A 22,113-nucleotide genomic window follows, 5' to 3' on the forward strand; every position below is an offset into this window, starting at 1 on the left:
GTGTCTCTGCCTCTCTCTGTGTGTCTCTCATGAATAAATGAATAAACAAAATCTTTTAAAAAATAAATTTAAAAAATTTTAAAAACAAAATAAAATACATTTTCTAAAAAGGTAGAGAGGACAGATAAATGGAGTGATTAAGAGCTAAGGCTGAAGGGTCAGACGGACGTGGCTTTCAACCCTGGCTCCATCACACAATAAGCAGGAGCCTGTGGGTAATTATCTTGCGTTGTCATCAGTACTTGGGGACCGCAGAGTGCCCATCTCACAGGATTAACGCCAGTTATGGAATTTATTTTTTTTCTTTTTAAAAAAATTGAATTTTTCAAATATTTTCAAATATTTTGAAAAATATTTGAATTCAGTTTGCCAACATAAAGTATAACACCCAGTGCTCAGCCCACCAGGTGCCCTCCTTAGCCGGTTAAAGAATTGAGCGCAGTCCGGATGCTACGCATCTGCTGAGTATTTGCTGTTAGGATGACCGAAGATGTACTCTCCAGCCCTCTCTCCCCTTCTTTCCCTTCTTCTTCCCGTCCCCAAGTTGGCATAAAAATTATTTTCCGTTTCCTCGCCTCCAATTAGATATTGATTAGAGTATCTGATTGAGAATGAGCACTTAATAAAAGTAAATAAGTTCTGACATTTTATTTTTACTCTTGAATAAAAATGCTCACCATCCTCCTGAAAATGAGCCGTCACATTTTATTTAACAGCAGAAAAGATTTGTACATTTGGCCCTGCAGGAGCTGAGGAATCTATTTTCATTATAACAAACATTGATTTTGCATTAAAAAGTCTCATTATTTGAGATAATGACTGCTGGGCTCCTTAGTTATTCTTTTGGTTCCTAAATCATTAAAAGTCTAACATTTAAAGAGCAAGTGGGTCCACAGTGGCTCCCAAATTATCACCGAGGAGTTGTTCCCTCTGTGCCCAAGTCACGACGGACAAGATTCGAGCGCGGGCGGAGAGATGCTGGCCCGCACGTGGCCAACCCACTTCCACGATGCCAAACTCCAAATCCGACAGGCTTTCTTGAAAAATCTGTTTACAAAATAAAAAGAGAAACGAGGAAGAAGAAGAAAAGAAAAAAAAAAAAAACAGTCCTCTGGTTTCCATGTTCACATTCAACGGGTTCTTCTTCGAACAAATCTTAATTCTAAAGGAGCTGGAGAGAAGGGAGAGTGGCTTGTCCCCGGGAGTGGGAGCTGGGTGGCACTTGGGGTGGCCACACTGGTGGCAGAGGTACGTGAGAGGCCTACCTCCCACCAGCTGCAGGATAAATTATTGACTCCTGGACTATTCCCTAGCAGATGCTTTTCTGCAGTTTCACTCCCTGAGTCTGGGCATCTTCTGCTGCCTGAGACCCGGCCGGACAACTCATTGGCAACCCACGTGTGTCATAACTGAGTTTTGCAGAATTTCAACCACATGCACCGATTTGGATAATGTATTCTTTCAGAAGCCAGGGCTGAGATTTAAACAAAGCATAATCCTGCCTGCATATCAATTTCCTCAGGACTGTGAGGAGGGAAAGGAAAAAACCCAGAGCCACGATGCTTTCGGCAGCAGCATTTCCATTTGGGGCTTAGCAGTGGGGACGGGCCGAGCAGCATTCACAGTCTCCAGGTTCATTAACAGCAGCACAAGGAAGGAAGGAGGGGGAAGGGGGGGGCAAATCATAAAATATGAAAGGACTTCCCTGGAAATTGGCATCAATGTGATTTATTCAATCCAGACCCAAGCTCAACTATTTGAAAATAATTGAATAGTTGATACCCACTGCCACTTGCAAGTGATAGGAACATGGGCTGGGGGGCTGGGGGGCGGCCAAGGGGAGGTCCCGGGCAGATTTTGAGAGGTCCCACACTTCAGCCCTCCCCAGCCTTCTGGAAGAGGAGGAACTCTCCCCAGACCCCGCCCTTAACCACCAGTGACTTCTTCTGGAATGTTCCTTCTCATTCCATTCCCATCCCCCCTGCTCCCACAGATGCAGATTTCTGTGGAGTCACGGCCACTGACTGATACCCTACCAATCGTGTATGGCGTTGTGCTGTAAACATTTTCTTTTTGTAGAAATTATTGGGTTTTTACAAATTATATAAGCAATGCATGCCCATGGTAAGAAAGGAGAACAATTCAGGAATACATGATGTAAAAACAGAACATTGTCCCCCACGCATAGACACCCATCATCCTCTGAGATTGACACTATTAACCCCTTGCGGCACGTCCTTCTAGCTATCTTTCTAGATCTACAAACACACGCACGCACACATATACATGTACACTTTAAGACTTCTTTACAAGATATATATATATCTATCCTGTTTTGCAACTCTTTCGCTTAACAATGTTGTGTCCATATTTCCACGTCAGTACATACAGAGACCCGCTTCTATCTTTTTCACAACTATATCCATCCCATTGCTTATTTTACTCATCCCTCCATTGCCAGGCAATTAGGGTATTCCCAATGTTTACTGTGAGTCGTGCTACAGTGCCATCGTACATATATATTCATACATCTGTGCAAATGTTCCTGCAGAATTGATTCGCGGAAGCTAGTGTGCGGGATCTTAGCATGTGACCTAGAATGTTCTCCATGTTGCTCCAGGCATCTCAATCAGCACTTTTAATATCTGTGCAACCACCTTTTTTTTTTTAAGATATTATTTATTTATTCAAGAGAGAGAGAGAGAGAGGCAGAGACACAGGCAGAGGGAGAAACAGGCTCCATGCGGGGAGCCCGACGTGGGACTCGATCCCGGGACTCCAGGATCACGCCCTGAGCCAAAGGCAGATGCTTAACCACTGAGCCACCCAGGCGTCCCGTGCGACAACCTTTCAAATCCAACTTAGCCAACTCACACAGCAGCAAAAAAAATAAATTAATTAAATAAAATAAAATAAATAATTAAAAAATTAAAAATTGGGCAGCTCCGGTGGTGCAGTGGTTTAGTGCTTCCTGTAGCCTGGAGACCCAGGATTGAGTCCCATGTCCGGCTTCCTGTATGGGGCCCATTTCTCCCTCTACCTGTTTCTCTGCCTCTCTCTCTCTCTCTCTGTGTCTCTATGAATAAATAAACAAAATCTTTAAAAATAAAAATAAAATAAAATAATAAAAAATCTGTTTAAAGCTATCCTGTCTGCAACTGTCTTCACGCAGAGAAACGAAAAAAAACTTGGGGGAGGAAAAAAGGCCCCACCCCGGGGCACCATCTGGGAAGAGCTGGTAAAGCCAAGACAGAGCGGAATTGTGCGTGGGATTTAGAGTTGCCCGGAGGATCTGGGAGAGAAGGGTCGGTATGGGGGGTTCACGGAGGAGAGGAATGCCAGCGGTACAGCAGCGGACTTAGGGTCCCCTCACTTACGGAGGGCCTGGTAGTCAGTGGTACGCAGGCCGAGGAGGTTCAACTACCAGCTGATTTGTTTTCTGATTTCCTGGGTGTAAGTATTCCTACATTGGTGTGAGCTGGGTCCGGGGCACCACTAAGCACCCCACAATTAGCCCATAAACTGATGGCAAAAGTCTGCGCCCTGATCCCCCAACAGCCTTGGGCCAATGGAACTCTGGGGATAGAAGCAAATGGGCAGAGTCACGCACTATGAAGCCACCAGGTGAGGAGGGTGGCACCGGGTCCATGGGTGGCCTGGGAAACCACCTGCAGTAGACTGAAAGGAAGGTTGTGAAGCACCCCCCGCGGAAACCGTGGGAATCCTTCCGGGACTTGGCTGTGGGAAGGCGGGGAGTTCCCCGGATTCGCTGTGCAGGAGTGACTCCAGGAGGCTGAGGGCGTGGCGCCTGCTGGTGCCTCCCTGGGGTGACACCCGCTGCCTCAGCTAACACCGTGTGAACGTCTTCGGCGGGTGTCCGAGGCTCTGCACACCGCTCCTCACTCTTGTCCACCGTTACCCCCCTCCTTGCCCCACAGCCTCCGTTCCACTGCCCCACGCTCCTTTCCCAGCCCCACGCACGCTGCACCCCGGACTCGTCCCTCCCACCCAGGCTCATCACAGCCATATCCATCCCTCAAGGCCCGATTCGCATGCTTGCCCCACTACAAGCCTTCACAGGAGGGATGGGTCTCCTCCTTCTTCCCCAGAGCCCCACAACCTTTTATGTAAACTGCTTCCATAGCATGAACCCCCTGGTCTCTCCGCAGGCTGGTGGGCTCCCCGGAAGAGGAGGAGGCTAGGACTTAACCTTAACCATCTCCTGGTCCTCGGCACAGCACAGGGGTCCCCCAATGGGAGCCCTGGGTCACCACCTAAAAAGCCCAGCAGACACTCTGAGCCCTGCTCCAGCCTCTGACAATGTGACAGTCACCCACAAGGTAAAAAAAAGAATTGTCCCCATGGTGCAAGTGGAGAAACTAACCTTGCTCTGGTTCCCAGTGAAGCAAGGGCTCAGGTCTTCCGACTGCACACCCGGCCACCCTTATACTCATTCACACTGCCAGGCGGAGAGGCCTCTGCAAGCTGATCTGTGCAGGTGCCTCCCCCTGGGGCCTCGGAGCCCCAGGATCTGCAGACTGGTTTCAAGGAGACCTCAGGTCCATGTGCACACAAAGATAGAAGGGAATCCATGCCTCTTTGCTGCTTTTCTTGTTTGCTTTTTGTTTTTTTGTTTGTATGTGCCTACGTGTGTGTTTGTGTTAGAAGAAGCGGTAGAGTCCATCCTCCAACAGGTGAAGACCTGAAACTCAGAGAGAGACAAGTACCGGGTCCAAGTCCCAGGGCAGGTGAGGCCTGTGTGCTGCGGCCGCCCAGCGAAGCGTGAACTACACTTCCCAGAATTCCTTTCCTCACGTGGTTCTGGGTGAGGAGCGGCCACCGGGGAAGGTAGGCCCTGCTACTCAGGTCCACGCAGGATGAGGCAGTGGCCCAGCTCACGCACTTGCTGTCTACCTTGTTGAACAACACCAGGCCCGTGTCAACTCCAGGCCCCACGGGGCTTCCCCCCTCGGGCTCCCTGACTCTGGGCCCGGCTGTGAGCAGCACCCTGGGAAGCAGGCCAGTTCTTCTGCAGATCACCCATGGCATCAGCCGGGAGGCTTGGGGGCAGCGGGACACCAGCCGGGTCCCAGGAAGAGGTGCATGTATATCTTAGCGTGTCGCCCCTGCGGGTCCCAAGCCACCCGTCCAGGTCTGACTCCGTCCTTGCTCTTCATGTGCCAGGCCCCCTGACCCGAGGCCTGGAGCGGACCCATGGGCACAGCCTGGGATCACGGCCCGCCGGCTCCCATGATCACAGAGGCCTCATCCCCAGCACGCAGCCCTCAATCGGCGCCTGGTGGGTCCCTCCTCTAGGGCTCCATATGATACCCTGAGCTCGCTGCAGGGCTGAGCACCCCAGGTCCTGGGCCCTACTCCTGACTCCTTGCCACTCTCAGAAGCCAGAGAGACTGCCTGAGCCTCGGCCGCAGGCCCTGAGATCACTGCCTCCATCCACGCAGCCGGGAGACTTAGAGCTGTTTCCCCAGCTGCTGGCTGAGGGAAAATCCTGAGTGTAACCCGTCCCCCAGACCATCAATATCATCACTGCCAGGCTCCAGGGACACGTACTCCTCCCTAGTGTCCTCACGGAGCCCTCAGAGGATACAGGGACAGACGTCTTGCCTTGGCCCCACATCCTCCCCCCAGCAGGCCTGGCCCTTTGAAGACTATTTATTTCTCCTAGTCCCCAGACCCATAACCTCAGAGCTGCCTCAGATGCCTCCTGTCCCCAAGGCTCTATTAATCAGACAGTAAAGATGTCACACTACCGACTTGGGCCATTGCCCAAGCAAGCCCTGGGCCGGCCCTGCCTCCCGCACGCTGAACTGGGACTTATTACCGCTCACCGTGTCCAGGACTCCCGCCATCTGTGTCAGGACAGGATTTCTCCTCGCTGTGGCACCAAACAAGGGACTTAAGGATCACTCACCCTGTCCTAGCCTCTTCAGCTCCTTCCTTCCTCTAGAAGGTCCCAGGTAGCCCAGGGGACTCTCCTTTCTCGGCAGCTAATTTTGAGAGAGAAAAGTCATAATGAGGGCAGCTGGGTGGCTCAGTGGGTTAAGCATCAGACTTCGGTTCTGGTCATGATCCCGGGGTCCTGGGATGGAGCCCCGCATCGGGCTCCCTGCTCAGCGGGGAGTCTGCTTCTCCCTCTACCCCTCCCCTGCTCATGCACCAGCGCGCACACGCGCTCTCTCTCTCTCAATAAAGTGATGGAGACAGACAGACCTGGATTCAAGGGTCTCCACTGCCACTCGCTGGCCATGTGACCTAGGGAAAGTCACGTAACTTCTCTGAGCCTTAGGTGCCTGGCCCATAAAATCAGGATAGCAACCTCGTGGAATCGTGAGGATTAAATGAGGTGCCGTACGGAAGGCACGTAGTCCTGACCGGCACATTACCATGTACTCCGTAGGTGTGAGTCATTATTATTACAACTATCGCTATTGCTTTTACCCTCGCAGGTGCTAAACACTCCAGAAGGATGGGAACTGTGTCTGACTTGTTCTCTCCACCACCTGGAAGTGCCGAGCCCAACCGAGCACTCAACACCGATCGGTTGGACAAATGAAAAATAAATGCACGTGCGTTGGTTTGGCACAGGGGCCTGTCACGGACAAAGCGCCTCGGGCGACAGGACGCTTGGAGGCTCCGCCAGGTAAGGTTCTCCTAGAACCGCTTTCATCAAGTTTAGCCACCTGCATCCTCTTTGAGGCTTTTCTTGGACCGCCTGCTGGCTGCTGACCCACAGGCAGCCTGCCTCAGAACCTTCCCCGGGGTTAAGGACTTCCACGCAGGCCAGGGCACGGACCCTAACCCACAGTTAAGGCACTTGGGAGCCACCACCCAGCTCAACTTCACAGCGGAAAGCAGGCAGGGGCCAGGCCAACTAAAAAGCGGATCCTATTATGAGCTTCGACTTCACAGATGAGGAAACTGAGGCACAGAAGGAAGTGAGTAACCTGGGACGCCTGGGTGGCTCAGTAGTTGAGCGCCTGCCTTTGGCTCAGGGCGTGATCCTGGAGTCCCCGGATTGAGTCCCGCGTCGGGCTCCTTGCGTGGAGCCTGCTTCTCCCTCTGCCTCTCTGCCTCTCTATCTCTCATGAATGAATAAATAAATAAAACCAAAAAAAAAAAAAAAAAAAAAGGAAGTGAGTAGCCTGCCCAACATCCCGTGGCCAGAAAATGCTGAAAAGAGAATTCAAAATTCAAACTCCCCTCGTGCCTCCCCTGTGCTCTGCAGGGCAGATGGTAACATCCGCACACTCCGATAAGGAGGCTGAGGCTCGCAGGGGGCTAATAACTTGCCCAGAACCACAGAGCCAGCTAGTATAGGACCTCACATCTCCTATGGGCGTCAGGTTCTAAAACGGGTGCGTGGGGCACCCGGGTGGCTGAGCGTCTGCCTTTGGCTCAGGTCATGATCCTGGGATCCCGGGATCGAGTCCCGCATCGGGATCCCCGCAGGGAGCTTGCTTCTCCCTCTGCCTGTGTCTCTGCCTCTGTGTGTGTCTCTCCTGAATAAATAAATAAAATCTCTTTAAACTTTTTTTTTAAAAAAACAGGTGCAAAGGCAAAGGCGGCAGACCTAAGCTGTCCTTGCGATCTCTTCGATTGTCCACATACCTTCCCTTTCGTACATCCTGGTACGTCCCAGCTACACGCGCTCAAGTGTGAGAAGTGATGAGCTAGACTGAAGGAGGGAGGACCAGGAGGAAAGTTTGTGTGAAGGTGCCGGGCCCTCAGACCATGCAGCTGTCCAGCCGGTTAGATGCACCTGCTGGCCGGGGGTCACCATTCGGTGGCACAGCAAAGAGCGCGGCCCAGGCCGGGAGGGCAGGAGCACCTGCCCTGCAAGGTGTGGCATCCCTCGTGGCTGGCAGGGAGGCCCCGGGCTCGAGGGCCAGGCCGGGCGTCAGGATTGATGTCACCCCCTCCCTGCCAGGCGTGTGCCCGCTGCTCCGGATGCGGGCAGGGAGGCGGCCGGGCGCTAATTTACACTTGTTTAACTACAGCTGCCGCCCTCCTGCCATGTGTCTCTCCACCATTTATTGCGCTTTCCAAAGCCCTGCCCAGCACTCAGGGGCATTTCCTGCCTGCGCTAATGGAAGAGAATAGACGCATTATATGTGAATAATGGATTATGATGATACAATTTGGGTCTCTTAGCTCTCACCGAGCCTAGGCTGGCCTTGCATTATTGATAACTTACACACACCTTCCCGAGCGTGTTTATGTAAATATTTAATAGGGAAAGCAAGTTAACCCCTTGGTTTCAGCCACTTCCAGAGCTTTGGCATTAAAGGCTATGAGGGCAGCTAGGGGACCCTCCCCCCCACCCCCGGCAGGAGGAGATGATGAGCCAGACCCCTTTTAGAAAAGCTGGAAAGTTCCCTAGGTGTTCCCTCAGTCACAAGAAGTCTGTGGCCTCAAGCATGGTTGGGCTTTGCAAGACCCGAGATAGAAGAGTAGGTCTGCTTCGCCCTGGAAGACCTGCTTGGGGTCAGGAAGACAAGTGGCACGACAGGGACGTAGCGGGGACAGGCTCAGGTTGCGGGAATGCAGCAGTGGGAGTCTCCCCACTGAACAAATAGGTCTGGTGCTTCCCGTTTCACGAGGCTGACTGCCGGTTTCTCACACAGCTTCACACTCCACTTCCTGTCGGGAGACAAGGCTTCAGGGCTTGCTGGGGCTTCAGCCTGGAGTCTGTGTCCACAGGCTGGACAGAGAGCTACTCAATCTTCCCATGCTCCGGCTGTCACCTCTGTAAAATGGGGAAGTAACGGACTTATCTCAAAGGTACTTGTTGGTTTTGCTGTAAGAATCCGATGAGACAGCGTATCTGAAGGGGCTTGTACAGCGCCCAGCCCACAGCAAGGCCCCGCTACTGCCTTATGGTTCTAGAGCAGCAATTTGTAGATGCATGTTTTTCACGTGGGTCTTAAAATAAACGCCATGGTGTACCTTAATTGGACAGTGTTTCTTAGTAAATAGTTGTGCCTCTTAAACTTTGTTTGAAGGGAATCGTTCTGGCTGCCTGTGGAGCATAGAACACAGGGCGGCAACTTCCGGAGCTTGGACACCTATTCGGACCTTGTTGGGAACATTGAGGCAAGACGAGAGGGCACCTTGCCTTAGGGTCGGAGCAGAGGAGGTGGAGAGAGGGGGTCGTTGGCTTCTCACCTGCACCTGGTGCACCTGCATAATGCACCTGCATAATGGGAGCAGCGGTGAACGGAGGCAGAGAGGGAAGCAGAGCCCATGAAGGAGGCAGAGGAACGACCTGTGGGCTAGCAGGAAAAGTCTTGTGTTGAAATGTCAGCGTATTGGAGTTGTCGCAAGCAATTATAATAAAATATCTACCATTAACTGAGCACGTACTCTGTGTTAGACTTGCACGTATGGTTTCTCCCTTGATATTGAGATTTAGGAAATCTCACCCCCCGTTTTGTGCAAGAAGAAACTGAGGACGGAAAAGTTTAAGCTGAACAGGACTTCATGGCTAGCGATGGCACAGCAGGAAAAATCCCAAGCTTTGGCTTACAACTATTGTTTATGGACCATCGACCAAGCTTAGGTGCATTTATAGACATTATTTTATTGAATATCCCTAACATCCATGTGCTGCAAAGTAGAGGTGATTTCCACTTATTTTACAGATGTGGAGACAGAGGCTTAGAGCCTCATTCAGTGACCTACGCAAAACTACCCACAGAAGAAATGGCTGCTGGGGATTTGGATCCTGATCTCCTGCCTTCCTCTAGACATTTGGGATCCCCCTCCCCCAAGTCTGCATTTGGAAAACGAAAATGGGTTGAGGGGTTAACTTTGGCTTCTCAGCTTAGAGTCTTAGACTCCTTCCAGGGACCAGATGTCAGGCTGGTGCCACAGGGCCCTCTGCTGAGTCCTCGGCTGGGCGCAGGGAGGGAGGGGCCTTCGTTACCAGAACCCAGCCTGGGTGCTCCCAGGAAGTCTCCTTCCTCCCTGCCTGCCCAGCATCTGCCCTCTGCCAGCCCCTGCCTGGCTGCCAGATGTGCCAGCTGTGGCTCCTCTCCATGGAGAGCCTCCTTTATTAATTAACGTGGACGCCAAGGGGGCAACTTCTCAGGCCCAGCCTCGGAGCAGATCTTGGCACATTTTTCAGACTTTGTTTAATAATTTATCATCTTTTAATCATAAAAATAATTAGCACAAGAGTGATAATCTGCACTCTGCCGAGAGCAGACTAGAGGAGGAGTCTTCCGACCACGCCGGAGCCCAGAGAGCGGAGCCTCGGCAGAGGGGAGAGGGACAGGCTGGCTCAGAGCCCGTCGTCCACTCAAGAGCTGGCCTCTGAGCATCGGGGTGTCAAAGATGCCCCCTGGCTTCGGGAGGAACTCGGGGACCTATGTTGCTTTCCTGAGAATCGGAGGCTCCTGCTCCTGTCTGGCCTGCCTTCCTGGCTAACCTTCTGGGAAATGCCTTCCTTCTCCTCTCCGGTCTTCCTGGATTTTTCCATCTGTAAAATGGGAATTAGATCAGCTGATCCCTTTCGTTCAAGATGCTATGATCCAACAAGGCAGCAAACATAGAAGCCGTTAAAAGAGTAAGCTCGAGAGTCCGTGAGAGCCGTGGAGCTCTCTCTGGTTCCCTCAGACACAGGTGTGCTGTCCCTCCTCCGCACCCACAGAGCTGCCCACGGAGCCCGGGAACGGGCACGAGCCGTGTGGTCCAGCCCAAATCCCTCCCCGTCTCTGAGTTTACCCAGGTGCAATGTGGTAGTTGGGTGGTGATCATCCACGTCCCACCGACCTCCCGGGGCAGATCCATGCGAGGGTGGGACCGGATGACTGACCCCATTTGGCCCTGGGTTTAGCCCCCACTCCCCGCCCAGCCTGCTGGTCCTGGCAGCAGAACAAGGACACCCTCGTCCTTCGTGCCCAATCCCCCCGCAAGAGTGAATGAATAAACCAAGTGTTCTGCTCACCCCCGGGACCCATTCTGGGGGTTGTTCGACCCGTACTGGCTGACACATCCTTCCCCAGGGTGACAGCAGTCTGGTGGCTCTGGAAAAGACCATGGCCATGCACGAAGGCAGTGCTGCCTCTCCTTGCGGGACTCTACACATGCCGTTCAGCCTCCAAGCGCATCAGTGTGTTCATTTGCAAAACGGGCACCCTGTCTGGAGTTTGAGGCGCCCACAAGCAGATCCCGAGGCAGGAGTTCGAGAGCAAGCTATTTATTCCGGAAGAGATCCAGAAGCTCGAGCAGGGGGTCCGGGGATGATGCAGAGAAGGGGAGGTGGCCGTCAGAGATCGGTCAGCAAGCAGGGGACCTCTGGGGGCCACCAAGGGCTCGGTCCTGCTGGAGACTTCTCGGGTGTCAGCAAACTGGAGCCCGCCTGCTGTTTTCATAACTAGAACTTCTAGTTGAAGCCTTAGAGCCCGGCCCATTTGTTTACGTGTTGTCGGCAACTGCTTTTTGGCCACGACAGTTGACTAGTTGTCGCAGAGACCATGTGGCCCTCAAAACCCTAAATAATTACTCTCTGGTCCTTTGCAGAAAAGGTTTGCCAACCCCTGGGCCAGGACATAGTACAGAGCTTGCCTCATGGCTGCCTTCTTGAAGGAGAGGAAGGTGAGTTCTTTATCCACAGAGAGCAGCCCCTTGTGACTGCTCCTGGATCCTCAAAAGCCACCCCGTCCCCGGTCCCGTCCGACACACACACACAGTTCTGGGGCAGCACGTTCCTGCAGCCACAGGGACCCCTCCGGCAGAGCCCAGGCTGAGGGGCGACCAAGGCCGAGCACCTAGAGCGTCTGACCCCAACATCTCACTAGGCTGTGACCGGAACTAGGCTCAAGGACACTTGGAGTGCCAAGAACAGGGAACGTCCCCCGATATTAGGTGACTTTGATCATCACTACCAGTCCCCAACCAAAGCCTTTCCTGGCTCATCCCAAAAGGATCCGCCTTTTCCTGCTCCCTGGGCCTTTGCCCGCCTCTCTTGCTGGGGCGCTGCTAGTCTCTGAGCCCACGGGCACGCTGGTCCTGCGGGGAGAATTCTGACCGTCCGGTCAAAGCTCCACCTGCGCTGAGCCCTTGCCAGCTCTGACTCAGGAAACTGCCTTTGCTGCTTCTTCCCCGAGGTCCCCTGTGCCTCCCCCCTCCTCAGACTCCCCAGAGGCCAGGCCCTTGGACTCTATCTTCAGGTCTGGGTCTGGGATCAGCACTGGGTGGGGGATCAGGGCCTAGCCCGGATTTGGGTTCAGGATTCAGTCAAGCAAATCCTGGGGTCAGCGGCGTGGCCGCGCAGGGCCGAGGTCCGGGGGTCTGTGTCACCGTGGGGCCCAGCATAGCCATGTGGCTTGTCTCACAATCCAGCCCAGGCCTCAGTACCTGCCGCCCTGACTTAGCACCAGCACCCTGGCCACCTCCAGGGGCCACCAGCCCATCCCTCCCCACTGGGGCGCCTGCATTCCTGTTCATGTGTACACCCTCCTGCCCAGGCGGCGAGGATCCCCAGGTCCATCTGTCTGCTGAGCTGTCGTGGGAACCGAGCTCAGCAAATGGGCCCGAGCCTGTCTCCCTCCGGAGCCTGCCTCCAGACTGTTGGCGTTCACGGCTCTGCCTCGCAGCCTCCGAGCTGGGCGCACGCTGCCGAGTCCAAACGCCGTCCACTGCTCAGTTCCAGCCAGCCACCAAGCACTCCCCAGATGGGCAGGGACCGCACCATGCCTGCCTGCCTCCTGCCTCAGGCACTGCTCGCTCCCTGCCAGGGGCCCAAGGGAGGTGCCCACTCCCCAGACGCACAGCCCTGGGGGCCAGGCAGGGCCGGGGAAGGGCAGGGAACCCCCAGCTCCAGGGCCCTGAGCATCAACCAACCAGGGATCTCCTCCAGTTCCGACCCTGGCCTGCTGAGACCTGGCTTTTTCTCCCACCAGGTGCCCATTAGCCTTCATCCTCTGACCACGGACCTGCCCAGGGGACTTGGGGGACCCCAGGCGAGTCACGGTCGATATGCTTCCCCAGGGAATCTGAGAAGCTCCAGGAAACATGGAGTTGCAGAATTAATAGACCAGAGTTGGAATCTCAGCAGTGCCATCCCAAGATGTGCAAACTTAAAGAAGTTAGTCTGTGCCTCGGTTTCCTTGCTCATAAACGGGCATAATAACCCCTAGCTTATAGGCTGCATGAGGGCTAATAAAAAGTGTAAAGCCCCTGGCATAGGAAAGGAGCCCATGGGGACACCTGCCTTATGGGCCCACGCAGCCCCCTGGCCTGTCCTAGCCAGAGTACCCCCTTCCTATGTTGAGCCAGTCCTTGTCTGGTGGGGCGCCCTTCCCAGCACCTGACCCCCATGGCCAGAGAGTGGGCACAAGCTGTCTCACAGGTAAAAGCAGAGAGAAGCCAAGAGAATGAGTAGAATGAGTGAATGGCAACCCTACTGACATCACAGAACCTCTGGCATCCCTGCGCCAGACCCCACCCTGAGCCAGCAAATGCCCTTTAGCTGAAGCTGCTGGACTTGGGCTTCTGTCCCTAGATACAAGGTTCAGAAATAGAGTAAGTGCATGTTGCGGTCAAGAGCCTTGACCTGAAGCCAAACTCCTGGGGTTCAAATCCCAGCTCGGTTGCATCTCAGTGGTACCTACACCTCAGGTTGCTCCCCTACCCTATGGCGCATCCGTGTTCTCATCCCTAAAATGGGGATGATACAGGTACCCACCTCAGGGCTGGTGTGACAATTCAATTAGCCCACGGACGTAAAACACTTAGAACAATTCCTGGCACGTGGCAAACACCGTAAGTCCTTGCGAGGATGTCATTAATGCCCTGCCCTGCCCTTCTCTTCCCCAATCCGGAGGACAGAGTAAATACTCAACAAATATTGAGTCTCTACTCTGTGTTCTACTCTGCGACGCACTGAGGAATGCACCTGCTGTGCTCTGTCCCCGGGGGATCACGCCCAGTGAGGGCGGGTGGCCTGCTGCTCAGGCTCTAAGAACCCACCCGTCGCCCCTGAACCTGACATCCCCAGCTCTCACCCAGGACTCCAGAAAACACAGGTCTGTGAACGTGTCAAGGAGGTAACGCCAAGACCTAGGGGATAGGGCCGGTGGGCCGCGGGGATAAGTGGTAGAAGAATCTTGGGTGGACCCCAAAGACAGAAAATGACATTGTCACCAAGATGGAATCAGAAAGAGAGGAGGAAGGAGGGAAACTAATAAGAATCTTGAGTGCCTGCGATCAAGCACCCCAACCGAGGCTGTGTCAAGAGAGGGGACTGATGGAGATGTGGCTGGGTGGACAGGAGACCGGGGTCAGGCAGCCAGGGCCTTTCTGGAGAGCCCAGACGTCCCAGCCTAAGCCATCCAGGAGGCAGCTGGGCTCAGCCCGGGGGATGCGGACAGATTGGGCTGGCGGGTTGAGGACACCCTGGAAGCGTCAGGGTCTGTGCACCCCGCCAACTCAGAACGGGCACCGGTCCCCACTTTTGGTTAATTCACCTTTGCCACGTGGCTTTGTGGTGATAACAGTCACTGACGGCTGACGTTTGAGGTGTAGGGAGAGGCCATAGGGCATGATGCTGAAGGGTGAGGGCTCTGCGCTCCGACCACCTGGCTTGACCTCAGGTCCACTAGGCAGGGGTGGGTTCCATCTTGAATAAAGCATTAGGCCTGTGTGCCTCAGTTTCCTCATCAGTAAAAGGAAAATGATGAAGTAATAGCTCCCACCCCCTGGAATGCAGAGAATTACTGGAGTTATTACGCGGAAAGTCCTGGGACGGCACCTGGCCCGTGGACGGCGCTCCACGAAGGTGTGTTACTGATGGTTGAGCGCTTGCTACAACCACTCAGCGCGTCATTTGCATCACGTACCTTAATCCTCACAATAACCTGGGAGGCAGGTGCTTTAATAGCCTCATTTTGCTAATGAGAGGACTGAGGCACAGTGCAAGCAATTTTGCCTGAATTCCCATGGCTCCTAAGGGGCTGAGCAGGAATTCTGGGAGGAATCCCACAGTTGAAACTCCCACTCAGGGGGGGTCAAAAGCACTAATGGGACCACCCAGAGAACGAGGAATCAGACTGGGTGGATACAGGGCACCCACGGGGGGTGGGGTGGTGAGGTGCAGCTCTCATGCCCCATCTAGAGGGAGCGGCCCACTCAGCTCCCCTCAGGGACTCAAAGGCTAGAGTGGCAGCCTTGCCCCAAGTCCCCTGGCAACAAACCTGGAGCCAACCAACCTCAGGGAGACCAGAGAGGCCCACTTTCTGTGCCCAGGACCTGTGGCCAGGGTCACAGCGTGAGCCCCCGGGCCACCACTAGTCTTCGTGACACCTGACACCTCATAATGCTCCTTGCTCCTGCTCTGCTCTCCCACCCGGGCCCCAGACTGGTGGTGTTGACCAACCAGAGAAGCTTCTTCAGGCATCCTCCGCCTCCTGCCTGAAAGGAAACCAGGCTGTCTCTTGAGGACACCTCTTCTTCCCTCGCGACTGACTCCCTCCAGAGGTTGCCGGTTGCACTCTCATACCCCGGGTCTAGGACGGGGTCCTATCTTGCTCTAGGTCCTATCCTCGTGTGTCCATCCTGCTCTCCAATGCTAGTCAAGGCTACTGCTCCTCTTCTCGTATTTAAAAACCACATCTTGGGGCACCTGGGTGGCTCAGTGCTGGAGCTCTCCTCTGCCTGTGTCTCTGCCTCTCTCTCTCTCTGTGTCTCTCATCAAGAAATAAATAAAAATTAAATTAAATTTAAAAACACGCCTCTTGGAGGACCACCTTCTCCCTTCGCCTTATATTGACTGATGCATCGCCGCCGACGTCCTGACCAGCCTCCACAGGCACCGGAGACTTTGATACCTAGCTCAAGTCTCCCTACTCTAAGCTGTGCCTTTATCTTGGGTGAATACAACAGCCGCAGGAAATACCCACCCAACACCCAGGCTTGCTCAGGGCCTTGATCTCCTTTCCAATGACATTTCCTCCCACTTCCCCCAGCCGCTCATTCCCACGCCTTCCCACCAGCCTTGCCATTACCTCAACGGTTCTCCCACCAGCACCACTAACTCAAGCATCCCATTCTCTGACTAGACCCTCCCCTCTCCTTTGCCGCCCTTCATCACGATCCTTCTCCAGCTTCATCCAGCCTCCGACCTCTTTAGCTTTCTCCCAGTCCGCCAGCCCTCTCTTTCTTCACTTCCCCCATGCTCCAGCAGAGATACCATCCTTTTACTGACTCTCCCAGTACCCCAAACTCGCTTCCCCACCGTCTTTTCTCTACCTGTCAATCAAAATGCCAAGTTTCAGGTGGACCCCAAACCACTGCTCTCACTGGGCTGCCCACAAACCTACAAAGGCATGGTCACCAGCTTTCCGTGACTCTTCAGCTTATCTCCATCAGCTTCCTCTTCTGCTCTTCATGACTGTATCAAACTTTCCCTGATCTCCTCAAACCTTTGTGATGCTTTACTCCTCCCTCCCTTCCCTCCCTCTTTACAGAGGAAATGGAGACCCTCCCCAAGGAATTCCACCAACAAACCTATCTCCATCAGTCCCCCTTCTCCCCAGTCCTGTGTTAGAAGGGGCCTTCCTCCTAGCTCTCCCTGTGTTCTGGAACCCATTCTCTCCCACCTTCTCAGGAGCCTGCCTTATCCATGATTTCTTCTCTCTCTTCTGTACCCATCACTTCCTCTTAAGAGTATGTTCTCCACACATTTAAAATTTAAATCTCCCCATCTAAACATGAACTCTCTATTGGCTACACGTCCCCCTCTGGTTACAGATCTCTCTCTCTCTCTCTCTCTCTCTCTCTCTCTCTCTCTCTCCCCTCTCCTCTCCTCTCCTTCACAGAAACAGCTTAAAAGAGTTTTCTTTAAGTAATTCCTTTGATATAAGTTAATGGTTAGGAGTATGGGTTGAAATTCCAGCTCCATCCCTTTCCTGCTGTGTGACCTCAGGCAAATTGCCTAACCTCTCTAACCCCAGTTACCTCATCTGTAACATGGAAATGAATGTACCCACTTCAAAATGTTGGTGAGGACGAAATGTGTTCATACACATAGAGTGCTCAGAAGAATACCTACCCATAGTGGACACCCATGGTAGGTATTCACTTCCTATTCACCACCATTCACTATTAGTATTTGCTGTTTGCTCACCTCCTGCTCATCCCTCCACCTGATGGTCTGATGTCTCTGCTCCTTCACTCCACCCTCAACAGTTCTGTCCAAAGAAACTAATGACCTCTTTGTCTCTAAATCCAAAGGGCACCTTCCAGCCTTCGCCTTCCTTGACCTCTCAATAAGCTGGCATCCTTTCCTACTTGAAACCTTCTTTTTCTTCTACCTCTCAGAGAATTCTTTTCCCGTTTCCTTTGAAGTTTCTTCTTCCTGTCCCAGACGCAGGCTTGGATGACATTGCCATGGGTCACTCATTACCCCCATGAACTTGTGTTTCCCCAGTTTATTCCTCCAATCCAAGGCTCTCCCCTGACCTTCTAGTCCATGAATTATTCCACATTTCCACTTCGATTTCTCAACCACCCTGAAATCCAATAAATAAGCAAAATAAACTTGTGGTCCTCTGCTCACCCCATTCCACCACAGCCAACCCGGTCCTCTTTCAAATGTCACCACCATCTATGCAGCTTTGCAAGCCAGAAACTTGGCAGCCATCCTTCCTCCTCCTCTCTTCTCCATCCCCACCAGTCACTCTCCACGTGTATATCACCTCCTAAACAGCCGTCACCACCTCCACTGCCTTCTCTCTAATCCAAGCAACCCTCATGGTTTTTCAATACTTGCTTATCAACTGGTCTCCACACTGGACCCCTCTACCAACTCCAATTTTCATACAGCACAGAGAGTGGTCTTCTCAAAAGACAAATCGTATTTCTCTCCACCTCTGAGCCCTGATATCTTCCATGTTGACTTTTTCTTGGGCGCCAGTTGGTAACAGAGTGGCTGCCACAGCTCCAAGCCGCACATCCTCTGCCTTTCAGTTCACTTGTCTCTTATCCAGAACTCCTTGCAAAACTCCATAGCATCTCAATAGCTCTAATCTGACCACTTTCCTATCCTGAAACCCAACTATGCTATCCAGGGAGGATGCAACGTCATGAGTGGCTTATCGTGGGTTATGTGCCCACTCTTGGAGTTGAGGAATAGGCCCCAAATAAACCACACGTGCTTTAAGAAGTTGAGGAAGGGGGGCTCTCCAAATGGCTGTTTCTACGGGCAGAACCAATGGCTGCAGTAACAGACAGTGTCCGCTGTAGTCACCAGTACAAACATCAGTCGTGGTGTATCAGTATTTCCCAGAGTGTGTTCAGTTGAATATTAACTTCTCAATATCCTCTGGGATAAGGGCTAGGGGAGAAAAGATATTCATGGGTAAATAAGGTTGGGAAAAATTGAATTCTATCCCTGCTGGCTTTAGAGATGCACTGTGCACGTTAGCATATTAAGGGTACGGAAATCTCCTACAGCCAAGGAACCACTCTGGCTTTCCTTTACCCAGGCTTTCCGAAATATATTTGGGTGCGCACCTCTTTCCCCCACACTATACTATAAAATTAACTTCGAAAAACCTCACTGCATTGAGTTCCTTTGTCTGCTCTTAGAGTTTTTCTCTCTTCCCTCACTTTCAGCTGTGATTGCCTGCTGCTTTTGGCGCTTTTGCTTCTAGAATCCACTCTGCACCTGTTCATTCTGCTTCTAAATCCTCTACGGGCTGAACAAACAATAAGAGGCACCATCAAGACTACTGGTAAAGTAAGAGAAAGGAGCTCCAAGCAAGGTTCTGGTACATCTTCCTGTGGATAACGTGCGTTTTGTCTTTGTGGTCCTGATTATTTTAGCCGTTGAGTTTTGACTATGTTCGGGGAAGATGGGCTGCCTCAGAGCTGAGTTCTAGATCCAAGACCGCTATTCTACACTGGCCACTCTTTGTAATACAGTGGCAGGACCCAAGCCAGGAGAATGTTGCAGGGCAGGGAGACAGCAGGGCAACCTGAATACCTACCATGGAACACGCAGCTGGTGGCCAGAACAGAACAGGATCCCCAGGCAGGGGACCTGCCTCGAAATGCTGAAAATGCAATAGCAAGCCCAGTTTCAGGAGAGATTTAACTGGAAAAGGGACAGAGCAATCAACAGGAGGAACAATTGTAAGGCGGAGACCAAGAGAGAGCCTGGAGCTCTGTGTGTGCGTGTGCGTGTGTGTGTGGTGTGCACAACTACACAAGCACGTATGTGCACACAGGAAAGGTGCCTTTGGAGGAGCACATGGGCACATAGGGGGAGGTCTGTGTGCATGTAAGAGAGGCAGAAAGAGACTTGGCCCAGCCTGCCTGGAGGAAGGGCACGCCGATAAACCCAAGGCGTCGAGCCGCAGTGCTGGCGTTTCCTGAATCCCCAATCAGGAGCCGTGGCCCTCTCTGTGGTCTGACATGTGGCTTTCTCCCCGGTCTGTCTTGCGATCCTACTCACGATCTGATACATAATCGGACCCCCGGACCGGCCTGTGGTCTGACTTGTGGTCTGCCGCCGCGGCCTGTCGCACCTGCACCACGACATCGACTGTCCGAAATCAGGCCTGCCGCGGGACACACGGGTGGCGGGGCTGGGAGGCGCAGTCCTCCCGCAGCCCATCCAGGCCCCCTTTCGGGAGAGAGGCATCGACGGCCCCCGTGAGTTATGACTTTTATTATGCAGAAAACAGGCACATTAACTTCAGGTCCTTTGAAAAATGTGGTCCTGTAATCAGAGGCTGTGTCTGTCCTGATGCACAGTGGCACCGGGCCAGAGGAGTGCAGGCATGAAATAAACATTTGGAAAGACAACTGCATTTGCAGATCTAAGAATTGAGTTATATTCATTTCTGACAGCTTCCTGAATCACAGCCCACGTCTCCGCCCGGCAAAACTGGGACCTGGCCCTTTAACTAGACTCCATTTCACATAATTAAAGACTCACAAAATTAAATGGCCTGCATGGAAAGTGGCTTTCAGTGGACTAAATGCCGGGAGCAATCTCCTCGCCAGAGTGGAAAAGTGACACTAGCTTGCAGATCAATATCATCTCTGTTATTAATATCAAAAGCACATTACTTTGTTTTTGCCTGGCTCCCCTCCAAGCCTCCGGCCCTGCCGCGGAGCAGCCATTTGCTCGGGCCATAATTTACTTTGGTGAGTTTTTAAGGTATTGTTTTGTCAGGACCAATCACCGTGACGTTATAAATGGCTGGGAGGACTTGCGCTCCCCCTCAGTGGCATATGCAGCGAAATTAATTTTTAAAAGTTTCACGTCAATTACTCCTGTCCTTGAGTTATGCAAGGGGACAAAGGAGCAGAGACGTAAGGACGTGAGTGATCTCAAGCAGATGAGGTAACGACACACAGAAGCCGGGGCTGCAGACCAGAGCAGACATTACACTATCTTTAATTGATGCATTGAATTAAACAATGCTAAAGCCAAATAAATATTGACCACTTAGCAAAAGAACCATTGATTTTTATGATGGACAACAATGCCATGCTCCACTTTGCCGGTTGAGGGTCTCGAGCTGGGGTCCCGTCGGTTCCCTAAGAGCCACTTGGCTGGGCTACCCAGCAAGGAAGGGATGCTTTGGCCCTGGGGTGGGACGTCGGGTACAAATGCTGTCGCTTCTTCTTGCTTCGTCTGACTTATGTTCCCTCGCTCGGGTCTACGCAGGTCACCCTTCTGTGGCTTGCTCCAAGGAGCCCCCAGGCTGGGCCCTGCCCCCCTGGGCCTAGGATGCACCAGGCAGACCTTCCCCCCCGACAGCCCCAGGCATTTTCTGTCCTCCTCTTACACTGCCCGGCAGGCTGTCCCTGAACCCAAAGAAGTGGCTCACCTACCAGGGATTTTCAAGGCAGCAAAAAGGTTCCATACTGATATTATAATGACGGATACATACACATTTGTCCAAACCCATAGGGCCTGCACCAGCAAGGGTGAACCCCACGGTAAACCACGGACAAGGATGCTTCGGTGTAGGTTCATCAGTGGTAACAAATGTACCAGCCCTGAGGGAGGCTGTGTATGTGTAGGGCCGGGGGTGTTGGGAAATCTCTGTGCCTTCCTCTTAATTTTGCTCTGAACCTAAAATTGCTCCCCCCCAAAAAAAATAGGTCTTTTACAAAAGAAGAAATGTCTCACCTTCGGCCCTGAACACAAAAAAGCCTCTCTTGTGTCTTGTCCTACCTGAAAATCAGGGCAGTGATGGGGAGACACAGGCAGAGGGACACCAGAAGACCTGTGTCTGGACAAAGAGGGGGGATGTCCAACTTACAGAGCACCCCGGATGTGCCTGGGGCCATACCAGACACCGCACAGAGCTGTGTTCACTGACTCCCAGAGACTTGAAAGGTTGGCATTGCGGGGTCAGACTTAAAGGTGGACATTCACTTTCAGGAGTGGGCATCCCAAAACTCTGGGCCTCAGGATTGAGCACCTACAGACCTCACCGACCTCAGCAGCCTGTGTGTCTCCACCCCAAAACCTCTACCCTTCTCCACTGGGAGGCAGGCTTCAGGAGGGTGGGGACGTGTCCGTCCCCTTCTGCTCTGTTCCCAGGGCCAGCGCGGAGCTTGCTCATGGCAGGTGCCTCGTGACTGTTTGTGAACCAAATCAATGTCCCAAGAGAGGCAGTAAGAGGTAAAGTTGAGCATCATCATTAGAGAGGGACAGGTCACCGTCTGGCACCCAGTCCCATAGAGCCGCCTGCCAGGCTGCCTTCATCTTGGAGGAGTGAAGGGAGGACCAAGTCAGGTAGCAGCGGCGCTCAAGCCAGATATACACTCCGGTTAAGACCTACAGACTCTGGTCTGGCTGGAAACCTCCCCTCACTGGGCTCTGAGATGTCTGAGCGAAGCAGTCATGGGATCTAACCCGAGTTGGGACAGGTCCCTTTTCTTGTTTCCCTACACTCAGATATCAGAGGCCAAGACAGGCTGAAGGTGGCAGTCAGCATCCCCGGGCTTTGGGGAGCACCTTCCACGTATTATAATCCCCATTTCACACCAAAGGAAACCAAGGCTCGAGAAAGCTGTCTACCTTGTTCAGGGACTTGGCACCTCCACCCCATAGTCGAGTGAGGA

At 52.9% G+C, this 22,113-nt stretch overlaps 1 long non-coding RNA gene across 2 annotated transcripts; it reads left to right on the top strand.

Moving 5' to 3' along the window:
* The first annotated feature begins 6,471 nt into the window (after positions 1-6,471).
* LOC144281536 (uncharacterized) lies at positions 6,472-20,434 on the top strand. Of its 2 annotated transcripts, XR_013350009.1 has the most exons (4): positions 6,472-6,661; positions 7,569-7,649; positions 8,646-8,802; positions 9,024-9,318. It is a non-coding gene; the product is annotated as an uncharacterized LOC144281536 (long non-coding RNA). The 2 variants fall into 2 exon arrangements; XR_013350008.1 differs by lacking the exons at positions 7,569-7,649; positions 8,646-8,802; positions 9,024-9,318 and adding exons at positions 11,545-11,619; positions 18,640-20,434.
* Positions 20,435-22,113: the final 1,679 nt, after the last annotated feature.

Source organism: Canis aureus, chromosome 13, assembly GCF_053574225.1.
Source record: "Canis aureus isolate CA01 chromosome 13, VMU_Caureus_v.1.0, whole genome shotgun sequence".
In the NCBI taxonomy this organism is placed as follows: domain Eukaryota; kingdom Metazoa; phylum Chordata; class Mammalia; order Carnivora; family Canidae; genus Canis; species Canis aureus.